The sequence below is a fragment of the Varanus komodoensis genome, unplaced genomic scaffold, assembly GCF_004798865.1.
Source record: "Varanus komodoensis strain SLA01 unplaced genomic scaffold, ASM479886v1 scaffold90, whole genome shotgun sequence".
Classification (NCBI taxonomy): domain Eukaryota; kingdom Metazoa; phylum Chordata; class Lepidosauria; order Squamata; family Varanidae; genus Varanus; species Varanus komodoensis.
This window is the reverse complement of record NW_025336599.1, coordinates 1,018,033-1,041,530: the sequence shown is the minus strand read 5'-3', so window position 1 is coordinate 1,041,530 and position 23,498 is coordinate 1,018,033.

Genomic DNA, 23,498 nt, shown 5'->3' with positions numbered 1-23,498 from the left:
GAGAAGCTTTTAATGAGCTGCAAGATCGAGCTGCGGAGCTCAGGAGCTTAGGAAGGGTGTTGGGTAAACACTACCAACTATTTAGACTGTTAAGAGTAATTGATGAGCTTAGTTAAAAGTTTTAGGTGGTAGGTGGGACTGGATGGGGGAGTGTCAAAGATTAACTTTATTTACTATATGCAGGGGGTTTTTTCCCTTTTTCAATCAGTTATGCTCGGCTTGATATTAAGGAATGCTTCTGGGATCTAGCAAACACTGCGAGTTGTCCCTTCACACATGGCTTGTTTCAAGTGTGCATGTATGATTTCTTTTTAACACATGAAAATTGAAAATATGAAGGGCAAATATGACAAAGACATTTAGAGTTGAATTGTATTCCTCTAACAGTTTTTCAGTATATTATTCCAGTTTATTCTCCTAGTCCTTTTCAAATGTTCTTCTTGTGCAGACAGCAGGCATGCAGGATTGGAGGGGGCATCATCACAGAAGAACGTTGGACCTCTGTCCCTGACATCAGGCTGCTTGTGTACACACCAGGGGTGTGGAAATTAGCAAAATGCCGGTGCTCCAAAGAGCAGCAACCTCCATCTTAGGCTGGTGCAAACTTGAGTCCACATCAGATTGCAAAGCTCATTTTTTTTCCTGGCATGAAAGTGCATTTTTTGTGCATATTTTTTCCAAATGTTTTATCAGTTGTGCACTTTTTTGAAATGCAGTCAATTCTTCCATCGACTAAAGCATATTTACATACTTTTTAAAAAAGAATACACACCTTTGATGCACATTATCTCAAAGTGGAGGGCTTCAGTGCTAATTATGCCATAAGGAGGTAGCAAACAAATGCTTTTGCTCCTTCCAGTACCACCCACTAGAGGACTTACCCCGGGCTTCCTCTCTAGCTTTCTCGGGCTGGTGCCTGCAAAGTGCCTGAAAGCTGAGATAGGAGAAGAAGAAGCGCCTTGTTGTTGTTGTTTTGTTGTTGAAGCCAGTGTGGTGTGGTCAAGAGCACGGGACTGGGACTCAGATGGTCTGAGTTCTAGTCCCTGCTCAGTCACGGAGCCAACTGGGTGACTTTGGGCCAGTCACAGACTCTCAGCCCAACCTACCTCACAGGGTTGCTGTTGTGGGGATAAGATGGAGGAGGAGAATGATGTAAGCTGCCTTGAGCCCTTTGTAGGAAAAAGGCAGGATATAAATCCAAAAACAAATTTAAAAAAACAAAGCAAAATCTAAGCTGCCTCTTTCAGCTTACAAACTATGGGCAGAAAGCAGCTTTGGAAAGCCCCAAGGAAGTAAGTCCTGGATAAGAGTCCATGGCACGAAGTTCAAGCCACTGGAGAGGCTGCAAGCACAGAGTGGCTGGGTTCATACATCACAACAAGCAAACCTGTGTGGTTTCTGTGGTGCATGGTTTTATGCCTGGAAGTGTCTAACAGACCATTAAGTGATTTCTGTTCTATTCAGGCATGGTTTCCACTCTCCTCTCTTAGTCCTCCTGCTCTTTTTTATTTATTAATTTATTAGATTTGTATAAAAATCACCCATTAGCATCACACTGTCTGGGCAGCCATTACAATAAAAGTGTCACTGAATAATATGAAATAAAATAGTACAGTTAAAATATCATAATAAATAAGCAAGATATAAACACAATATATGCAATCAAGTAAAAAAATCAAGATTAAACCAGTGCTGTCAATATAGATGGTCTAAATAGTGCCACTGAAGAGAAGCTCTTCTTGTGTGGCCAAAACTCAGTAAAGCAGGTGCCTGGCCAATTTCCAGTGGCAGGGCTCTGCAAGGAGGGAGAGAACATGGGAGCGACTGCGTCAACCGCCCGTATGGTAACCACCCGTTCCAAAGGCGGACCTGGACTTCACAGAAGGGCCAACAATGCCGGCCAGATACTCCCCCAGGGCTCCCAGGAATCCATCTAGATCCAGCAGTATCTGGAGGCGGGCCATCTGAACAGGTCCCCATCCCTGCAGAGGAGAAAGGGGCTGTGAGCCTCACGAGGAAGTGATCTGACCACCAGGGGGCTAAAGAAAGGTCGGCGACCACCAGACCATCATCTCCCTGCCCAGTTGAGAAACCCAGGTCAGAAGTGTGTCCTTTTTCATGTGTTGGGCTGGTGACATGTCAAGACAGCCCTGTGGCTGTCATGGTGGTCATCAGGTCCTGAGCTACCCCAGACTGATGGCATCTCTCCTATCAACCACTGTGCCTGAAATGCAAGGATCACCACTTTCCAGGGGATTCTGTGGAGGTTTTGTACTAAGACCATGGGAACCATGATCCTGGCATCAGAAATCTCAACAAGCCATGATGGTACAAAGAAATTATAAAACAAACCATTGTTTCGTATCATGGCTTCCAAAGAACTCAATATAGTTAAATATCACATCTGGATGCAGACAACACAATGACCAACAGTGGTAAAAAAACCCACGATGACTTGTTGTGTTGTCTGAACTCAGCCATTTTGTATGTACATGGTGCGGGGAGGGGGGGTAATATGGTCAATATGTAATTAATAGGCTTAAGTGTCCATCATTTTGATGTGTCAGTACTCTGTGCTCCAGGTATAATCACTAATAAATCCATCAGCATTGAGGGTTTCCCTGCTCACTCCTGTTTAACAGTGAGTGTATGTGGCAGCCTGTGGTTCTCTCGGACTGAATTGTCCCCCATGGAAAGTTGGCAGCCTGGGAAAGCGACAACTTACTGGAAGTTAAAACACTCTAATGGCAGCATCCAGTGAAAGTAGCAGGAAAGTTATCCCTGATAGGTGTTTTGGCTTTTGAGTATGTCTCCTTGCATTGCTGGCTTCAGGTAAGATATTACAACTTCCCCAAGCTCAAGTTTACAGATGTATATATGAGGTGAAATGCAAAACTCGAAGATGCAGTTCATTAAACACTGGATCAATTTGTTTCTGAATGCAGAAAGACCCCATAACTCTGTTATCAAAGCTTGGCATGCTGGGGCATCTGGGAGTTATTTAAATGTATATAATTGAAATATATATGAATGTATTTGAAATATATATGAATTTATATGAATATATAGATGAATTTACCTGTCTTAGGGACAGACGCATCTGTCAACTTCCATTTTCCTTATATTCTCTTTTTCCATTTTAAATTTATCCATGCAAAACCTTGAGAATTTTTCCAATTCAGTTTGTCCGAAACACACTGACTGATACTGAAAAAGGTTTTGCATGAATATTTGAATATGTTTTGCATGCATTACTCCTAGTCCTTGCACAGTTCTGCATAATGTACATAAGTTGCAAGCAAATTCCTGACTATAATGCATTTTCAAACATCATCTTCTCTAATATATTCATTTTCTGTGCATTTTCCTCTAATCTACTAATTTTTGCATCGTTTTAATTGGACAGTTCTCCTGTAAAATTCAGCAAAATATGAATTTCAGAGTATAGTTGAGTTTTGGTTTATGTGTTGATTCAACAATGCGAAATCATGCAAGTGTGTATTAAAATGCCTTGAAAACAGAAACCCTTGCCTACGGAACATAAGATGAGCAACCTGAGTTCCCATAGAATTCTACTCATCAAAGCACTATCAGTGACTGATGTCTGCAATTTTCACTTTCTCACTAAAAATCCTCTCTAAGGAACTCTGTCTGACCAAGTAGAATACTCCTGAGTACAAATCAGAGAGAGAGCAGATCATGCACAATCTATAGAAGGAAGGGACTTTCTGACTTATAGGAATTCCTTCCAAATTGATAGATGGGCCAAGGATGCCGGAACTCACAAAAGACCTCTGAATTTCATATCATATCCTTGTTTGACTCACTGTCATTCTCCTTTGCAGCCCTCTCCTCTCTCTCCTCTCTTGGTGGCAGCTACATACAAATGGGGGAAGTGCACATCTGCAATGGAAAATTGCACATGTGAAAACTGCACTTTCTGTGAAAATGAAAGCAAATTCAGGAGTTTGCAAACTTTCAGCGTCCATGTAATTGTGCACACATTCACAGTTGGACTTACAAACTAGATATTTCTGAGTGATTTGTACACCAAAACAAAGTTGTTCTGCATCCTTATCAAGGAGAATTAGAGGTGTTGACCCAAGTGAAACTGCTAAGTGGTTTTGAGAAAAGAAAAAGGTTTCCAAACAGAACTGGGAAGCATCTGGAGGAGGGATTTTCCCTGTTAATTCCAGGTGTCTGCCCAACTGTCTATATATGTTACAGATTGTGCCGCTATGCTTGGCCATTTGTCTCTGCAGTTCTGGTGGGATTCTGGAGCTGGCAAAGGAATTTTGCTAAGAACTAGACTTAAAATCGCTACCAAATTTCAGCTAGAATGAAGAATTTGGAAGTCTCTGAATCTGAGGAACTTTCATGTAAGGAAAATGTATAGTCGTTAAACATTTGCAACATTGTCCAGGGATATCTTGCATGCCTCTAACGCAGCCGATGCATTAAGGGGACCCTCAAATCGGTGATGAACACTGTGTGGATGTGAACAGTGGAGTCTGAACTGGCAGTGACTGACCAGGGTAGAGATCTCAGGGTTATGGCGAAGAGCTCATTGAAAGCTCGTGTTCAGCAGCCCTGGGGGAACTGCTCCCCCAGCCACCCTCAGTGTTAAGAAAGATTCCTTAGCAATGGAATTGCAAGTGCAACTGGCAACATCTTACTGCCTTTACAAACTGGAATAACAGCTGCTGGAATGCTTTGCACAGTTCTGGCTGTTGCACCTCAAAGTGTTTCTTGCAAAACTGTAAAAGCTGCAGAAAAGGACAAATACGTCCTTCTTACCTAGGAGTAAACCCAATTACATTAAATGGACTTGCTTCTGAGTAGAAATGCAGAAAATGGCATTGTAAAAAAGTCAAGGGACAAAACCACTCCCTTATGAGGAAAAATTATAATGATTGCGTCTTTTAAAAAGACAAGCACTTTACTTTAAAATATGGAAAGTTAAATAAATAAATTAATTTGCACATCTGTGAATCCACATGACTTAGGAAAACTGATTTGCTGCAGAATTCACATATTAAATTAGCATAAGAGAGAGAGTGTGGTGTAGTGGTTAAGAGCATGGGACTGGGACTCAGACACTCTGGGTTCTAGTCCCCGCTCAGCCATGGAGCCAACTGGGTGACTTTGGGCCGGTCACAGACTCTCAGCCCGACCTACCTCACAGGGTTGTTGTTGTGGGGATAAGATGGAGGAGGAGAGATGATGTAAGCTGCCTTGAGCCCTTTGTAGGAAAAAGGCAGGATATAAATCGAAAAATAAATAAAATAAATAATAAATAATTGTAATTTATTAAATCCATTGTAGAGTTCCATGACATCACGTTCAGGATCTGGAAATTCCATGACAATTCAGTAGCCAAACAATGCCAACACTTATCTGTAAACTCTTTGTTCTGTGTCATGAAGAGAAACACCCATCAAACTAAAATTTCCAGGACAGGCTGGCCTGAAAGGTTTATTATAAACCTTTCAGACAACCAAAGGGTTGGACTGGAAGCCAATCGGGCTGATTTATACCCAGAGCACGCTTCCACTTTTGCAGCCAGGCAAAGTGTTCAATTTCCTTGTCCAGCTTTTCTCTGTTTTCCTTTTGAAGCAAAGTGATACTGTTAAGGAGAGGAGAGCTGATTAATTACTGCCTTCCTTTCTTCTTTATGTATGTAAGTAAAGAGTCCATCATTGCTCTCCAGGAGATTTTTCTACTTTTAAAGCTAGTAGATAATTCATGGTATTGACCAATTTTATCGTGTCTTCCCAAGACAAGAGCTGCTATTGTTAACAATATCTTATTTTCTTGGTTTAAATAAAGGAGCCCTCATCACAATCATGCAAAGTTAGACATTCAGGTCTATCTGGGTTTTCATCAGGAAGCTAAGAAGGAAATACAGTGATATCATGGAATTATATACAGATATCCCAGTGATATCATGGAATTAACTTTGTAAGTGAGACTTTAGGCACCATTAAAATCAACAGATTGCTTGATGATGATGATGATGATGATGATGATGATGATAACAACAATGATGAAAGGAAGGAGGATTACAATTTCTGTCATGGATGTCTTAGACTCATCACAGGACCAAACCTCTAGTTCATTGGCTCTGATGTGAGTATTACACAAAAGGAACCATCATTCCCGTAGTGTATCTCTTAAAATACAGACCTGAGCAAATTCACACCTGCCTGTAGGTCAGACCAACCGTATGACAAGCCCAAGCGTGAGAGGTTGGCCATACAGAGTCTTTGGTCCGCCAGTGTCCATGTCAACATACTCATGTGAGCGATGACCGTGCAACTTCGAGGCCAGGTGGAGCGGAGCAGCCATGATCTTCCTGAGGCAGGTGAATATCCCCTAAAGATTTTTGTTGTAATTCTTTTGCTGTACTTCTTAGCTTGCTCAGCCCTGATCTACAAATGACCTTTATAATATGCCTTATATTACATTTTAACACATTTTAAAATCGAATCAGAACTACTAGACTTCTCTGTATGTGTGTGTATGCATACAATTGAGTACTAAGTCTTTATCTGATTTAATCATAACATCATGGATTCATAGGATGTTGGAGTAGGAAGGGCATTGGGTTCAACACTTTGCTTTATGTAGGGCTCCAAGTGAAGCCATATCCTTTGGATGGCTGAGAAATAAGGCATGGATGAGAATCTTGTGCCAATTCAGTTTTGGTAAGAATTTAGCCAAATGTGGGAACATTTCTGTATTTCAGACAAGATAACATGAGATGAAGGATGAAAATTGCAAGGGTCACCCACCCACCCATCCAAACAAACTCAGGGCTTTGAGCACTTGCATCTTGAAATCTAGTGTCTCAATCCTGCTGAATCAGAATTGCCACACACACCCCGCCCCCCAATGGCTCTCCATCCTTAAGAAGTGGAGTGCACATGGATACAAAATGATATTTTCCATGCTGTAAACAGCACCTTTTGAATCCAGCCAGCACAGTTCATGTAATCTCCTCCCATGCTCCCTCAATTCCTTCCTCTTCTTTTTCCTGTAAGCATTTGCCAAAATTTGCACAGATTGTGATATTCAAGCTAGAAAGTCTTTCTTAGTCAATATAAACAATTTTATATTTATTTAAAGGGACCAAGCAGTATTTCAATTTAAATAATTAACTCTGCCATTTCCAACTCCCATGGAAACCTAGGAACTGCAATCTGGGGCTGGAGTTTAGGGATATCTTCAAAGTGAACTCTCTGAACATGCATGCAGTTATGGTTTCCATGAGCTTTGGGGGAGCAAGAGTTTATAAAGTAGTTGCGCATCTCTCTCACTCGGAGGCTGATGTTATTCTCATTTAGGTGCTAGCTCAAGACTGCCTTTTCCGGAAGCAGGATAAGCTGATAATATAGATGTTTGCTGCAGCTGATTGACCAAATAAGTTGTTGAAATAAATGGACCTTTGACCTGATCCAGCAGAGAACATAGGGATTGTTTGTGTAGGGATATGTAAATCAACCAAACTTGAGCTTCAGGAACTTGCAATTTCACCTCAAACCTCATCCTGATTCTTGTTCTTATCACCTTGCCAGCTTTGGTGAACATAATCATTTGCGTGGCAATATATACACATTTTGGTGTGCATTTTTCCCATGGATTAACATGTTTGCACGGATTTTTTAGAAGTATTTATTCTTCATACCTTTGTACATTGTCATAGTTTTTGTCCATTATTTCCAGTGCATTTTAATTCAGAGCAGAATGACATTGTAAGCTTGGAAATGTATGGACTTCAGCTACTAATCGGATTTGGATGCACTTTCAAGTGTAGTATGTCTGCAGTAGAATATTTTTGATCAAAAACAAACTGAAATTAATTTTTTAATTCTGTTCTTGTGTAGATATGCCATTCAGATTGGCATATCTACACATATTTACTTAAAAGGTGATGGAGATGCTTTTAGCATTTTGATTAGTTAAATTCTTTAATTTTATGCATTTATTTATTAAACTCTGAGCTCTGGTTTGCTAGAATTTTGCTAGGACCAATAGGCCACATGTGGAAAAAGATTGCACCAAGTATGGGGAAGAATTTATGCCAATCACTTCACCAATAACTGCAGTTACAGAGATTAGCGGATTTCCGGAAAATTTGAGGGATAGTTTAAGAAAGGCATTAAAGGAGAAAACAAATATTTAGGGTAAAAAGACTGGCTGGAGAAAATGAATAATAAGGAAAGGATAAAGGCATTATTTGGAAAAGGAAAATTCACATGGTTTAATGTTATGAACTTGGAACAATGGACTAGAGAACAGTTGCAGAAAAATTGTAGAGATCTTACCAAATCTGAGGAGAGTGTGATGAACAGGGAGATGCAAGGTGGAATGCCAACAAGGGGGATCATAAGCGAGATATATAAGGTTTTATTAGGCAAGGAGGATATATATGAACTTTTAAAAATTCATGGGAAATGGATTTAGGGAAGGATGTAGACAAGGATGATTGTGGAAAATATGGGATAAGAGAATATTAAGTATGTCAATTAGAATTAAGGAAAAATTTATAAATTAGTATGGAAATGGTATATGACCCGGGTTAAATTAGATAATTCTAATTTATGTTGGAGATATGGATGAAATATGGGTACCTATTTCCATATGTGGAAGAATCTGAAAATATTAAGAAATTTTGGATAGTGATTTTTCAGGAGATTAGTAAGATATTGAACTAAAAAATTGAAGCGAATCCTGAAATAGCATTGTTGCTAATATTTTGTAAAAAGAGATGGAAGCAGAATTTTAAAGAATTAATAACAAATTTGGCATCCACAGCAAAATTGTTAATAGCAAAGAATTGAAGGAGAAACAGAATCTCCAATTAATTGAATAGTATATAAAAGTTTAGAATATAGCAGTTGATGACAAGTTGACATGTTAAATAAGGTGAAAAATGGATAGGTAGACAATATATGGGGCATGTTTATTGAATATGTATTAATAAAAGGGGAGGGCGACAAACCCTCAAAGGATGTATTTGGATGGAAGGGGGCATCCTGGAGAAAGCAGAAACATGAAAACAAAAAACAAAAACTAGGCAGCCATTGTCTTGGCGGAAAGGTGTGCTAAGGATGATTTCTGTTTTTTAAATTTTATTTTGTGCATTGGATTAAGGTTCCACTTTATCAGATACTTTTACTAGAACAGAAATACGATGTTCCTTCTCTGGAACTCTGTGTTCCTTCTCTGTGTTGCTTCTCTGGAATTCTGCCAGACTAATACAAAAATTGTTGTTGTTGTTGTTATAATAAATATGAAATTGTGCTTTTTAAAGTATATTAATTTAATTTAAATTAATTTGTAGAGCAGGAATGGAGTCACTTTAAATGTTACCTCATTGTTTTTTCCCTTTTTGAGAAATGCTTCATACAATAATGCAAACAAGGGGATGTTTAAAAATTAATTAATGTAAAATCTCATAAGCACAATCCCTTCCTGAAATCCCCAAATTTTTTCTAGAGCAGAACTCAAGTGATGTCTGAATATAGGGAAAATAATGGAGAGGAACAGATGGGCACGGACAGATCACTTTATTTCTATTCTCTGTTAGCTTCAACAGTGTTTCTTCTTCAGCCTATTATTTTATTTGCTGTTCTCTTTATTTGTTATATTTATATTCCACTTTTTTCCTTGCAGAGGAAGTTAGGCTGAGAATCAGTGATTGGCCCAAAGTCCCCTAGTGAACTTCATGGCTAAGTGGGGTCTTAGAATCCAGACCTCCTAAGTCCCAGTCCAACATGCGAGCCAGTACCCCACACTCTTATATGGTATTTCTCCAGCATGTTGTGCTTTTTTATGCATGGAAATCGTCATTGCTTTGAATATACCTTCCAAAACTGCACATTTTTCCATATTTATCCTAAGATAAAATGCATTTTATATATGCGATCTAGAATATGCATTTTGCTGTGATTTTTCAGCTGAGAATTGTATACCAAAATGCTGAGTAGTATACACCCCACCCCAGAAACCCCCCCCCCAAACTGGATTCTGATTCATGTGTAGCCCAGGAAACATATGAATGATGGTGCTTTGCTTAAAAATGCACACTGAATAAAATCCACACACAACACACTCCTGGGTAACACTGGGGTACGACTGTTCCATCGAGTCTATATTGCCAGTAACCACATAAAGGCTTCTGAAATGTATCTTTGCAGTTTTTGAGATCTTTGCTACAGGCTCTTCCCAAGGTACCATCACTGTCCTTATTGATTTATCTATATCCACACTGTTTTTTCTTCCAAGGAACTCAAGACAGGTCGCATATTTCTCTTCCTCCTCTGCCTCTTTCCTTCACAACCATCACCCTGTGAGGAAGGCTGGGCTGAGTCTGTGGCTGGCCCAAAGTCACCCCATCAGTGCCACAGCTGAGTGCAGGATAAACCCAGAGGACCTGCGCACCTGACCTGTGTTCCCAGCCACAACGCCACATTGGCAACTAGTCGTAATGATGGTATCACGGCAGCCAGAGAAAGGAGCATTTCAGCACCGGTGCTTCACATATGAATGACTCTAGTGCGCAGATTTACAAGGGGTCTCTCTTCCTATCATTCCAATTACAGATGGAGGCTCTCTGGCGCAGGGGCCTTACCCTTTCTCTGCTGGGCAGCAGGTGTTCTCTGCCAGATTCCCTTTACTCTGTCAAGCCCCAGCCCCTCCTGGAGAAGAGGCGAGCCCACTCTTAAATCTGCACACTGCCCAGAAAACAGACAAAGCGAGTAAACAGTGGCTGGCTCCTTTGTCAGTGAAGGGATGTACAGCTTTGTTAAACCTCTGTGTTTTGTGGATTATTGGGTTATCCTTAATTCCATTGTTCACTCACTGGCACATTATTTTCCCAAATCTATGCTTAGTTTTGCACCTTTGAAATACATAATTCTCTCATTGATTAAAGCCGTGTTTATTTTAAGAGTGTGCATTTTATGTGTGCTTTTGAATGTATGCAGGGTGTCAGCACCCCCTGTTTTGGTTCACGAATCACATGGTTGCGTTTTCGTTCATGTTCTGCCTGGAGGAACTGACTGCATAAAGCCAGATCAGACCAAAGGGAAGCCCACATCTTACACGTCCAGATTCAAATTCTGAATGGGATTTGTGGTACATTGCAACCTCCATTTTGAATCCTGCAGTAAAATATGAAAAAGCCCCCCTCTCTGATATAGCCCTGCTAAGCAGAAACCCAGGGGTGCAGAAGGAAATTAGGAAAGTATTGCTCCATTTAGCAACTCTGCCTAAATCTAGGATCACCTCCATCTCTGTGTGAACACCTACGGCACAGACACGTTCCCACAGCTGCTGACCTGTTGTGTCTGGCACATTTTGACTGCCAGTACTTAGTGTAACATTTGACACTATTGATCCAAAATCTTGAACAAAACACACATAAACTGTAGAGCAGCTGAAAACATGTGGCGTTGCAGTGGAAGGGCAGAAAGCACTTGGGTCATTCTGCAGTATGTTCTGCGTTCAGACCGAGATGAACATTCCGTCCCACTCACCTGCCATTTTAGTATGGATTCAGCAGAGATTCCTGCCTTGTGTTTTCTCCACCCCTATGTTTCTAAGATTGCTCAGCAAACACTTACTGGCAAGATTCATCAGCTGGCACTCAATCTGGCCCCATCCCTTTCAACTCCAAAAAACCCCAGTGCATTGGGAACACGTTGCCTTCACAGCGCCACTCCTTGGCTTCTGGCCCATCTGTTGCTGTAATTAATGTCATGCAAAGTGATTTGAATAAAAACAAAACCAGGGCTTGCAATGTTTTAAATATCTAGCTGGAGTCACCTTTCCCTGAAATGTGTAGGTAGGGATGCAAGAGGTAACCCCACAAGGGAGAAATCTCGAATTCCTAACTATACTGCATGTCAGAGAACAGGGCAAGGGTGTGACTGAGCCATCCAAATCCTGGTGGAAGACACGTCACTGAAGTCCATTCACCCACCCACTGCAGGATGCAGCAGAGAGATCTCTTACCGGCGGCAAGCAGCAATGAATCAAAATGGCTCTTGATGAGACTGAAAGAAAAAGTACAAAAGCAAAACTGCAAGTGAACCTCAAGAAGGCAAAACCATGGCTAGAGAAGAATTGTACAACTTTCTATCGGGGCCCAGGGCCAGGACAGGTGGCATGAGTCAAGAAAGAGGTACTGGGATGAGAGCCACAGAAATTGAGGTAAGGCAGGGTGCAAATTCCAAGGTGTAATGGCAGGCCCAAGAACAGGGCTTGACATCTTCACAGAACAGGCCAGGGTGAGGATCCATAAGTATAGATCTGGGAAGAACAAGGACATGGCCATGAACAAGCCAAAAGTCAAGAACAGGAAGCCAAACAAAGGTGCAGGCACCTTGATGCAGGATATATGGGCAGGCAAATACCTGGCATAGAAACACAAAAACAGAGCAAGTCAGAAGGGGCCTCCTGGGCCATCTAGTCTGACCCATGGCTCCAGCCAGCAACTTGTTCCAGTCTGTTCCTGCCTTGCTAATGCTGGATCCTTCATACCCTCATACCTGCATACCTTTGCCCTGCCCCTGTGTGTTCTTGCTTGCTCCAAGTTCAAGGATAGGCTGGACATGCACATGGTGGGCATGTCGTGAGCAGAGCCAGCTGGTGCTGGAGGTCAGACTAGATGGCCCGGGAGGCCCCTTCTGACTCGCTCTGTTTCTATGTTTCTGTGTCTAAGCTGTTCCTACCCTGCTCCAGCCCACTCTTGGCTGGGCCACCATTACATGGCTGTTTCTTGACCACTGGACTGTTTCTTGACTGTGCTTCCTCTTTCGCCTGTATAATATTGGACTGCCTGCTGCCTTGGGCCTGACCCTGGACTGCTGACCATGCCACCAGCCTCCAGCCCTACTAAACTGCAGGACCTGGTTCACACCAGCACCCTGGTCCGGGTGTGCTGCCTGTCCCACCCCCGCCCACGTCCCAGCCCTCACAATCTGTAATTGCATTACCTTCAGCTAGGGCCAGATGAGAAACTGATTTCAGTTCATTTTTAGTCTAGATTTTACAGAGATCACATGTTCTGGAACAAAGACAGGTTTGGACACAATCTGCTGTTGTCGACCATATATTTCTGAACTTACCATGTGATTAGTACACAAATCTGCTCCAAGCAGGAGAAGAATGCATGTGCTTCAAAAATGTGCAGAATTAATGCATGGATTTGAGAAACTGGGCATGGAAGGTAGATTTTCATATGGCAAGAAAGAAAAATATAGCTGGCAGTCTCGCACAGGCTGAGTCTGGAATGAGCTTCTAGATGGAATTTGAAGGACTTCAGTGAGCTTGAGTTTTGCTGATCTTCAGCTCCAGAACATCCAGTTGGGAGGCTCTGTATTCTTTTCAGAATGAAAGAAATGACAGTTTGCAAAAGCAGGAATCCGTTTTCTTTCCTTTGCAGAAGTGAAACGGTGTGCGGTAGTGGCTGGAGGGGGGACAGGGGGAGACCTGGAGGCAAAGTGCTGCATGCCAGGACAAAATTCCATCCACATCCTGACCCACCAACAAAACCCAGAGGCAGCTGAAAAGGAGCCAGCATAGTATCTGTGGCATGTGCCAAAGCGCCAGATGCCAGCCCCTCAAAAATAACTTTTACAGCTTGGCATCTGGACCTGGCATTTGTCATCCAAAGTGGAGGAAGAACTGGGCAAACGGAAGCATCCCTCCTGTCGGCAGCTATCTACATAATAAGCCTTGCCATGGATTTTTAAGCTCCCCACCATACACCTGGGTTGTGTGCAGCAGATCATCCGCCATGATGATCTGCAAATATGTTGCTTGTAACTGAGTCAAAGGGGCATCAGGATGAATGTCTCGCTCTTCCATTGTTTTCCATTGCCCTGGAACCCCCCTTGGTCTGTGTATTCTCTGTGGGAAGAGGACATGTCCCTTCTTGATGTCTTCGGGAAGTATGAGATATTCAGTTGAGCTGATTTTGTTCCAGATTTACCCAGTTTGCGCCTTCCAGGCTGAACACTGATTCGGATGCCATATTCAAGTCTCTAGATTTCCCAGCTTGTAATGCTATTTGCAGACCAACTTTAAACAAACAAACAAAAATTAAAAATTCAGAGGCATGTGTACAATTATGCAAATATTCTATAATCAATGGGAGATGAGTGTGTACATTTCCAAGTAGCGACAGTCTGCATATACGCATATATTTTTGGATAATACTCATGGATTTTCATTAGAAAAGAAATATAGAAAGAAACTTGCCCTCTCTTATAGATTCACATTGTAAGGAGCTTTGAGATGGATTTTGAAGAACTTTGGTGAGGTCAGGTTTTTCTGTTCATACATTTTGTGCTGTCGCCCAGAGAGAGAGCGAAAAAGAGAGAGAGGGAGCCAGTCAGTCAAAACTATCACAGCCAGTTCCAAATTTCAGAGTGATCTCAGGAAAGTACTCCATAGGCTCCTCTTCGCTGGCCTATGTATGATTCTGGTGTTCTGGAATGCTATTCCAGGGGCTCTATGAGGAATTTAAATGGTGTCCTCCCATTCCGGTCACCTGCTGCTCATTGTGCTGGAAAGCTACTGAGAAGCAGTGGGGAAGGCATGTTTTGGAATGAAGCCCGGAGCATGCGAATGGGGCTGTCTGGGAATGGTGCATGGAAATGCTCGGCACCCAGACTTTTCCCTCTGCATAGATCATTCTTGCATTAGAGCTGAAGAAGCTGCACTGGGCACTTCCACAGTGCCGCCACCTTCTTCTCCACAAATCTGCCCGATTCCTCCTCTTCTGCCAGCATGTTCCATAACTGAACTATGTGCAGATGGATGAAGACTTGTTTCCCTTTTCTCTGTCCTGAATCGCCCACCAAGCAGCTTCATGGGATGATTCCAGGTTCTAATGTGGGGGGGGGTGCATGCGCGTGACAGCGAGCGAGAACTCTTTAACCATGGCCTACACACCATCCCCCACACCATCACATAGCCCTTCTCTTCTCAGACGCTGCCCCCTTCCCTCAAACTAAGCAATGCGAGGCGTTGTAGCCTTTCGAAGGCACAATTGTACAAACGGAAGGGAGTCACTGGCTCCTTGACCAGTTGACTTGGTCTCCTTTCCTGCACTTTTCTCTGTCTTCTGCTATTAATAACAACCCTGGCCAGTCCCGATATTAACTTCCGATCACAAAGACCAGTGTCGGCACCTCTACTTCTGTGAGGGATTTCTAAGCCCATCAAGGGCCCTTTGAAGACACGGCACTCCAGGCTCCGGCTTTTGGACCGCCTGGCTAGTATCTGGCCAGGTCCTGCTCCAGCCGTCAGCACACTTTCATTGCCTACCCGCAACACCGTGAGTCCGCCTGTTCTTCCTTTTTGCTCTCGGGTGTCTTCTTTTTCTCCGCAGATAACATCGTTTGCCCCTGCTCATCAGTTGCTGAGAACACACTCCTGCGCAGGAAAGTTTGGTGTGTGGGGGGAGTCCCCTGGTACTGGTGTAGCTGAGAGGAGTATCTGACTTTGATAGCTGGCTATTCCAATATCATGAAACTTTGACATAATTCAAAGGTAGTGGTTTTGTTATTTCCATGTTAAGTTTAAAGAAGTGAGGAAATGTAGGCTTGCCTAAGGCCATCTTATGAGTTCATGGCTGAGGTGAAGTTTGAACCCAGGAACGTGCAGCTTCTGAGTCACATTATTCACTCCTAACTAATATCAAAATAGCAGTGTTAAGCAGGATAAAAAGAGGACAATGAGTGCTGAACAAATTTGATTTAAATCAGAAGATATTTAGAAAAGCACACATGTTCTCAACCAAACTTTTAAAACATATAGGTGGAGCTTTAGGGGACCCCAAAATATTATTTTCCACAAATGTTCATAGACCATTGCCCAATTAGTTTTTAATTCATCATCATTTTTTTAAAAAAAGAGATGTTTCTTCAGGCTACACTCCTCAATAACCAGGGATCAGACTGGCAGCATGAAAACATCACAAGGTCATGTAGAGAGTCGGATTTGTGTTTGTGTCCATGTTACCAAAGCCACTTTCTGTGAAACTAGGCAACATTGCTTTCTCTCTGGATGGACAGAGTTTTGCCTATGTTCATGCCCAAAGAAATTGCCATGGGGAGAGGAATCTTTTATATATCTTTCAAAGGTTTTTGTAAAAAGTAACTCTTATTTGGGTTGAGCACTTCCAAAGAAAATACTGATGAGTTTTCACAACGGTAAGCACTTCAGGAAGAAAAGCTTCTATTCCATGCAGTAATATTGGTTTCAGAAATACTCTCCATTTCTGCAGACCTCATGGGAAGAAAAGCTCTCCATTTTAGACTGCTTTAGGTACAGTCCCCCGCAACACGGCCTACTATTTTGATGCAAAATATCAAGGGCGACAAGAGCAGGATGGATCTAAATTGTGCTTATGGTCTTGAAGTAGGTACATTCCAGCCACTGCATTTTGCATGACTAGTGCTACCAGAATGGCCATATGGCTGGTATTCAGTTGCTACTGGGATGGAGAAGAAGAAGATGATGAAAATGCCATTGCCACTGCCACCATCTGGATTTCAACACCTGTGTTCAGCTAGTGCTGGATTAGGGCCACCTGCCTCCTTTTTCCTGAGGGGTTCACAATCAGATGTGATTGGAATAAAAATTGGGGTCCCCGCATTCTTCAGCTGGGATGGACAAACTGGTTCCTTGTGGGGGGTGTCAAGAACAGGTATGTGGTGAAGGAGAACTGCACTGCTGAGAACCGAACAGAGGAAGATGCCACCCATCCTTTTAATCTGATATTGTCAACACTGACTGGCAACAACTCACCAGGGTCTCAGGCGAGCTTTCCAGGCCAGCTGCAGATGCCGCACACTGAGTTGGTAACCTTCTGCAGGTTCTGTCACTCAGCTCCTTCACCAAATGGGTGAAGAGATGTGTGAGCAGAATTTGGCCAATGGGGTGCTGGTTCTGTGCCCCTATTTTACAAAACCCTGCTTGGTACCACGGCTTCCCCGACTGTTCCTCCTTTCTTTGTCATAGATCAGTCTTGGTTATTCTAGTCATCCAGAGACAATGCTGGGAATAAAATGCTTTTGTGAGGTTTCAGTTTCGGCTACACGATGATGTCAGTGATGGCAGCTGAAGGCAATTGCAGCTGGAAAGTGGGATGGGGGAGCAGAGATGGATGGGTGACCATTTCTCCATGAGCGCAGTGTCAAAAAATCGTCCATCTGGGAAGCGTTTTGTGTTCCCATTGATGTTTTCTTATGAAACAGTGACCCAACTTGGCTCAGTCTGATTAGCATGACTGCAAACCCATGGGCATGTGTTAATTTCTCAAATGTTGGCTTCAAATATTGAAATATTTCTTAGAAATAGGATGGGCTGCAGGGTGGAGATCTCTGGGACTGCTTATTTTCTGATCCTTGTAAAAGAACCGCAACAACTTTTAAATGTCATTATATTTAGGGTTATAGTGATTTTAAATGTGGAGATATTTCTCACTTGACAGAAGATGTAGATGAAAGGCAACGGTGGGTTTGGTGCCAGGGGGTGGGCACAAGACAATCATGGCTGGGTGTGAATCCACAGTGATGAAGTGGCAGTAATAAAGAGCATCAATTATCCACAGTGTTTGGAAACCTAACAGCTCACTAGATGGTTTATTTATTCAAAACACTTAGCAGTAGATTCACACTTCTAATATAATTGAGAATACTGTTTTCATCAGGCTCATTAGCAGAAATCTGGCATCTCAGTTCCGCATTTAAGGGATTTGTTTCCCACTTGGCAAAATGGATTGGAAGCTGGATGCTCAGTAAGAATGTTTGTCACTGTCGTGAATTGTTCAAAGATTAAAAAGCAAACAACGCACACACATAACCAGAGTGCGATTTGGAGACTTTGGTTTGTGTCATTCTGAGACCTTGGGATAGTTGCTGCTGTTTTGGGATGTGCACTATACTGGGCAAATTATGGATTCAAGCACATAATTACAGTTGTATAATTAAAACATTTGCTCTGTCCTACATCACCACAAGCATTTAATCTCAGATATATTATATGAGCTTGCATTTTTCAGGACATTGGAACTTTAGGCTACCAGGGTTTTGTTTAGGAATAATGTCAGACTGGTTAGAGCCAGTGATCGTTCTTTCCTTAAAAATATTCCTGGAGGAAATGAGCAACACGGAATGTAGATTTGTCTCGATTACAGCAAATCTCAGTACAGTTGCTTTAGAAGCAAAGGGACCTTGTGCAAATCCTTGCTTAGCCTCACTGGCTGGTTTTGGGGACACTCCTCGCTTTGGCTTCATGTCCCTGAACATTGATCCTTCACATAAGCCAGGGCTGTCGGAGCATGTTTGAGCTTGCTTTGAGCTAAGTTCAGTTTGGAAAATGCCTCAGGTGGGCAGGCTGAAGGTTAGTAAAGGCGAGAGAGGAAGCTTCCGAAGACGCAGGAAGCTAGCAAATGGTTGGTGTTTAGGGAGAAATGGAGGGGCAGGTGGGAATGTGTGGCCCACTGGAAGCCTCAGAGAGACAGAGTGAGACCCCCAAGAAGGACAGGTGTCATTATCTGTGCAGAGGGTGCTTAGATCAGAAAACTGCTCTTGGGACCTTGTTGGCTGTAACCCATTCTTTATCCTTTTTAGTCTAGGAAATGATCTTTCACCTAGGAGTGCCCCAAATAAAATTAAAAATAAAGGTAATTTTAATGCCCCCCCCATTATGAAGTTCTGGACTGTAGCCTGTTCAGGCCATATGTGAATCTGGCAGTGATTTTAACACAATTTTAACATCCAAGCTGACGATGGAGAGCAAGAGTTTCTATGAAAGGAAACTGGAGGAAAAGAGAGAGGACCCACAGAGTTAGCTTTGAGCATTCTCTGATTGGTTGCTCGTCATGCCTGTTAGCTGCACGCATGAATGTGTCACCTCCCCCTTTTTGTGGGGGTGGGCAGGATTCACGTGAGATTAGCCCAGGTAGCCCAGAACTGAATCAAAGAAGAGAAAAGGCAGTATTGAAAGACTGCCTGCAAAACAACTGTCAGTTGTGTCGTGCTTGTGTTGCAAAGAGGCTTCAGCAATAGAGGAATGTTTGTATGACTGCTACTTTATATATTTGTGTGTGTGTGAAGAACAGAGGAGGAAAAGTAAACCCTGTAGGTACAAGAACTGTGTTTAGACTTGCTGGTAATCTGAGCATGGTTGAATTGCAATTCCGGGTGCCCAGGCAAGCCAGAGACCACAATGCTCACAACTTCCCAAATTTGTCCTCCTCCTCTCCATTCAAACAAAATGACAACAAAAAGAAAACAAAGCAACAAAGAAAAATGCTGGAAGCCTGGTGAACCAAAGTGCAAAGAGGGGTTGAGAAAATCTCGGCTCTTCTGAAAATAGCTTGTTCAGCCAAGCCTAGCAAAACCTGGCGAAGAAAAGCCAAGCATTTCTCAACTGCCTTGGCATGTTCCGTGGTAGACTTTTGATGCCCACGCCAAGGGATCCAGACATGCTGTGGCTGCTCCAAGCAGATGCATACTGCATGCTTGAGCAGATGTTGAGGGCTGGGGTTCTGGGGCCGCGCCCTCCGTGTCACCTGGTACCCTTGACACCTGGCCACACGTGCATGTCGAGCTGGGTAGGCCATTCGAAGAGTTAAACTCCAGGGTTGGCCCAGGGTTGGGGGTCAATCAGAATGTTGGCTTTGCTCACAAAACTTGTGAGAATACCCCACCCAATGCTCCAAATGTGAGCACAAGCCTGAGACAATTAACGAATTGTCAACATGTCAAATTCATCTCATTCGTGATTTCCAGATTAATTGGCAGAAATGCCCTCAGTAAATGTCCTTGGAAGAGAGGTGAGATTTGCATGGATCTCTGATTCAAACGCTGCTTAATTTGCACATGTTCCATGCTTCATTTATTTAGTGGTTTGTTATAATTGTATCCTCCTGCTGCCTTCCATCTCATCCTCTGAAAAACAACCCTGTGAGGTAGGTCAGACTGAGAATCTGTGACTGCCCCAAAATCCACCAGTGAGCTTAATGGCTGAGTGGGGACCAGAATTTGGAACGCCTGAGTCCCAGTCCCAGGCTCTTAGTAATGATGCCTGGAAAAGGGCACAAGCTTAGAATCAACACTGACCATGTAGCTGAGGCTGGGCGGGCTTCCATGCATCGCTCAGAATGACTGAGTCAGTTAGAATTTCCAGACCTTCAGAGCTCCAATGTATAAACCAATAATTGGGATTTATCCCCGGTCTAGTCTCTGCCTCTCATTCTTGGTAGAACCACAGATGCCAGTGTATTTTAAGAATCATTTGCTTAATTTTGGCTGCTCTATTTTCCCTTTAAAATTCCTGCTGTAAATGTGAGTTATTTTCTGTTGCAACTGTCAGATGAACCAAAACCACATATGCATAGTAGACCAGCCCTGTGAAGTACAGAAACCCTGCAAGGTGCCCAAATGCACACGTTCTGTAAAGGATCGGGGTGGATCAGGGGTCCCTACTGAGAAGTTGAAAGAAGGCGTCCCTATCAGACCTAACCCCAACATATCACCTCAGGGATCACATAAATGAATCCAAACAGTAAAATTAAATTAACATAAAACGAAAAGGTATGTTTCAAAAGGACAATAGGCATGAATAATCTGCATTAAGATCATCAAGTTTAACAATACAATTCACCATATCAGCATCAACAAAAGTTCTCTTCACCTTTAGAGACATTTAAAAACACCTATAATTTTGAAGACATGACCCTGCCCCACAGCTTTTCACATTTCCAAAAGTTTGCTCTGATTCCCCCAGAATCTACTGCTGCTGTGGGGCCATTTTCTTTTCCATGAGCAGGTGCACCTTCCTGCCTCTTTGCTGTGCACTGACCTATGTGAATACTCATCCTCAAAACAGCTGCAAAACTGGAAAACCTTTGAATCCCACTGGTGTGTACCAGTTTGCATCACTAAGTGCGGATGCATAAAAACGGCCGGACTTTAAAAAAGCAACTTTTTCCTCCCCGTGTGTGCCTTTGTGTCCTTTAGCCACGTGTAAACAAATGGCTGAAAAAGTAGGGTCCATATTTGATGGATACAGAGTTATTTATGAGTTATTTAGCCACAACACAAACACACACAACACTGATAAAGCACTGTTTTCATGAGCATTGAAGAACAAACACACACACTCCTACCTATTCTAGCAGTATTATCCGTATAGGTTAAAAAGCTGCCCTGTCTTTCTAGCCAAGGGATGTGAACTTCTTGGTTAAACACTTAATCTAGAGATTTATTCAGCTGTACATAATACATGGACTGTCGGTATGTCCAACCAGTGCAATACCGAGGAATTATCTCAAATAGTCAAAAGTGCAGAAGAAAATTAAGTCCAGTTAAGTCTTGTGAGAGAAAGGAGACATTGTTCAGGCAGCTCGGAAGACTGTGCAGAGGCAAATGTGTGCTAAATTCATGTAGCGACGTGCTAAATTCTTAAGAATCGATGCATTCTCTCTGCCCACCACCACCAAAAAAGGCAATGTCTCAAGGATCAGGTCCTCCAGACGAGTTGCAGAAGTTGCGTGTCTTGATTGCGATGCTTCTGATTGAGATGGGGGAGGGGCGGATTTCTTTCAGCTTCAATTTTGATAAAATCTTATAAGATTTGTATCTCCTGATACAGAACACACCCAACCTTCAATATTTGGACTTCTCAGGATTATGTGGAGCAGTTCTACCAAAAGTTCATGCAAAAAAAATTATATTAATTGCACATGTGCAGGGGCATGCATGTGGTGTGGAAGGAGATGATGTGTGTATATTAGCATCAGGGCCAGGAAAAAAATGCATATTGAGTTTTGAGAGAAGAGAAGAGGAAGAGAAGAGTGATGAGGAAATAAAGGGCAAAAATGAGACACCAGAATTGACAAATTGTCCCATCCTAATTGTCAATAAGGGTAGTGCATCAATTACTATAGGGGTCATATCTAGTGAGGCTTCCGAAATTCTTATTCTCATCCAATTTAATCACAATCCTCCTTGTGCTGTGTTGCGTTGCGCTGGACCAATGTGCAGAAACACATTTGTGCATCCTGAACATCCTACCATACAAATCGCAAAATGCTCTTTAGACAAACAATCATACAATCACATGCAGTCTGTCTTTCTTCAGTGTTGGTGCCGCATGTGCTTCATAAGTTTCAACTTTCAATTTCAGATGAGTTCAAATAGGGCTAACAATCACCTGATTTCTCTGTGTGATGCTGGAGAGCTGCTGCCAGTAGGTTTTAATCAGACCAAGTTTTTGGATTCTATTTTGCCTGTTTACTAGAACTGAAGTAGCCATCACGAAGATGGCTACTCAGTGGGGATAGCGGGTAGAAATAAGTAGAGTTTAAAAATAAGTAGCCTCTTCTATATGCTTTGCCAAGATTCTGGTGCTGCCTTAGCAGCCCTTTTGTGCAAAAATTCACACCTGATCTGTCCCCAAAACTCACTTGAGCATTATCCATTCCATCAGCCTTCTTTTAAGGGCAGGTGGGTATGTTTAATATACCTAAACAAATTGAAGTAAGAAGGCCATGTTAATCTACTGCAGATTTTCATGGTAGATCTCAATATCTATTCTTCCCTCCCTTTTCTTGTTTAGTCGCAAGTCATGCCTGACCCATCACAGCCCCACGGACAACATTCCTCCAGGCTCTCCTGCCCTCCACCATCCCTCAGAGTCCACCCAAGCCCACACCCACCGCCCCAGCGACTCCATCCCACCACCTCATCCTCTGTCCCCCCTCCCTCCCCAGAATGTTGAATCAGACGGGGTTGTGGCCTGAATGCAGGCTGCTTCTTATGTTCCGATACCTACTGGTAACATAAACAGGTAGGGAAATGCGAACCCACCAAAGACATTGCAAGTCCAGTTCTTTGTAGCTATAGGGAGACATTTCAGGAATCATTTTATTTGAACCAGATTGCAGAAAAAGGAGATCTCAGGGCAGGGGAGATCCACAGAACAAGTAAGCAACAGACAGATAGCAAAAAGCAGAATCTGGGAAAAAAGTTTGTGTGTGTGTGTGTGTGTGTGTGTGTGTGTTCATCCATGGCTTTGTGCAATGCAGACACAGTTATGGTACAGTCCTTTACATACCTCTTAAATTCCACCCATTCATTTCCTTTCGATGGCACTTGCTTCCAAGTAAGCAGGCATAATCAATAATCACTTGTGTGCTGATCCACTGAGCTGGACTGAGCTATAAGTTATGGATGCCCAGCCTTCATTAAACCTCAGGGGCAGAGTCCCCAAACTTTTTACAGTTGGGGACTGGCAAAAATGGAAAAATTATTTTGGGGACTGCTGAAGCCAAAATGAAAAGCATTATATGCATTATTGTGTGTCTTAGTTTTTAAATATAGTACCAAAAATGAAAATTCTCTAAAATTACCAGAGACTGAGCAGTAAAAAGATGCTAATAAAAGAATCAAATACTGAAAGTCAATGCA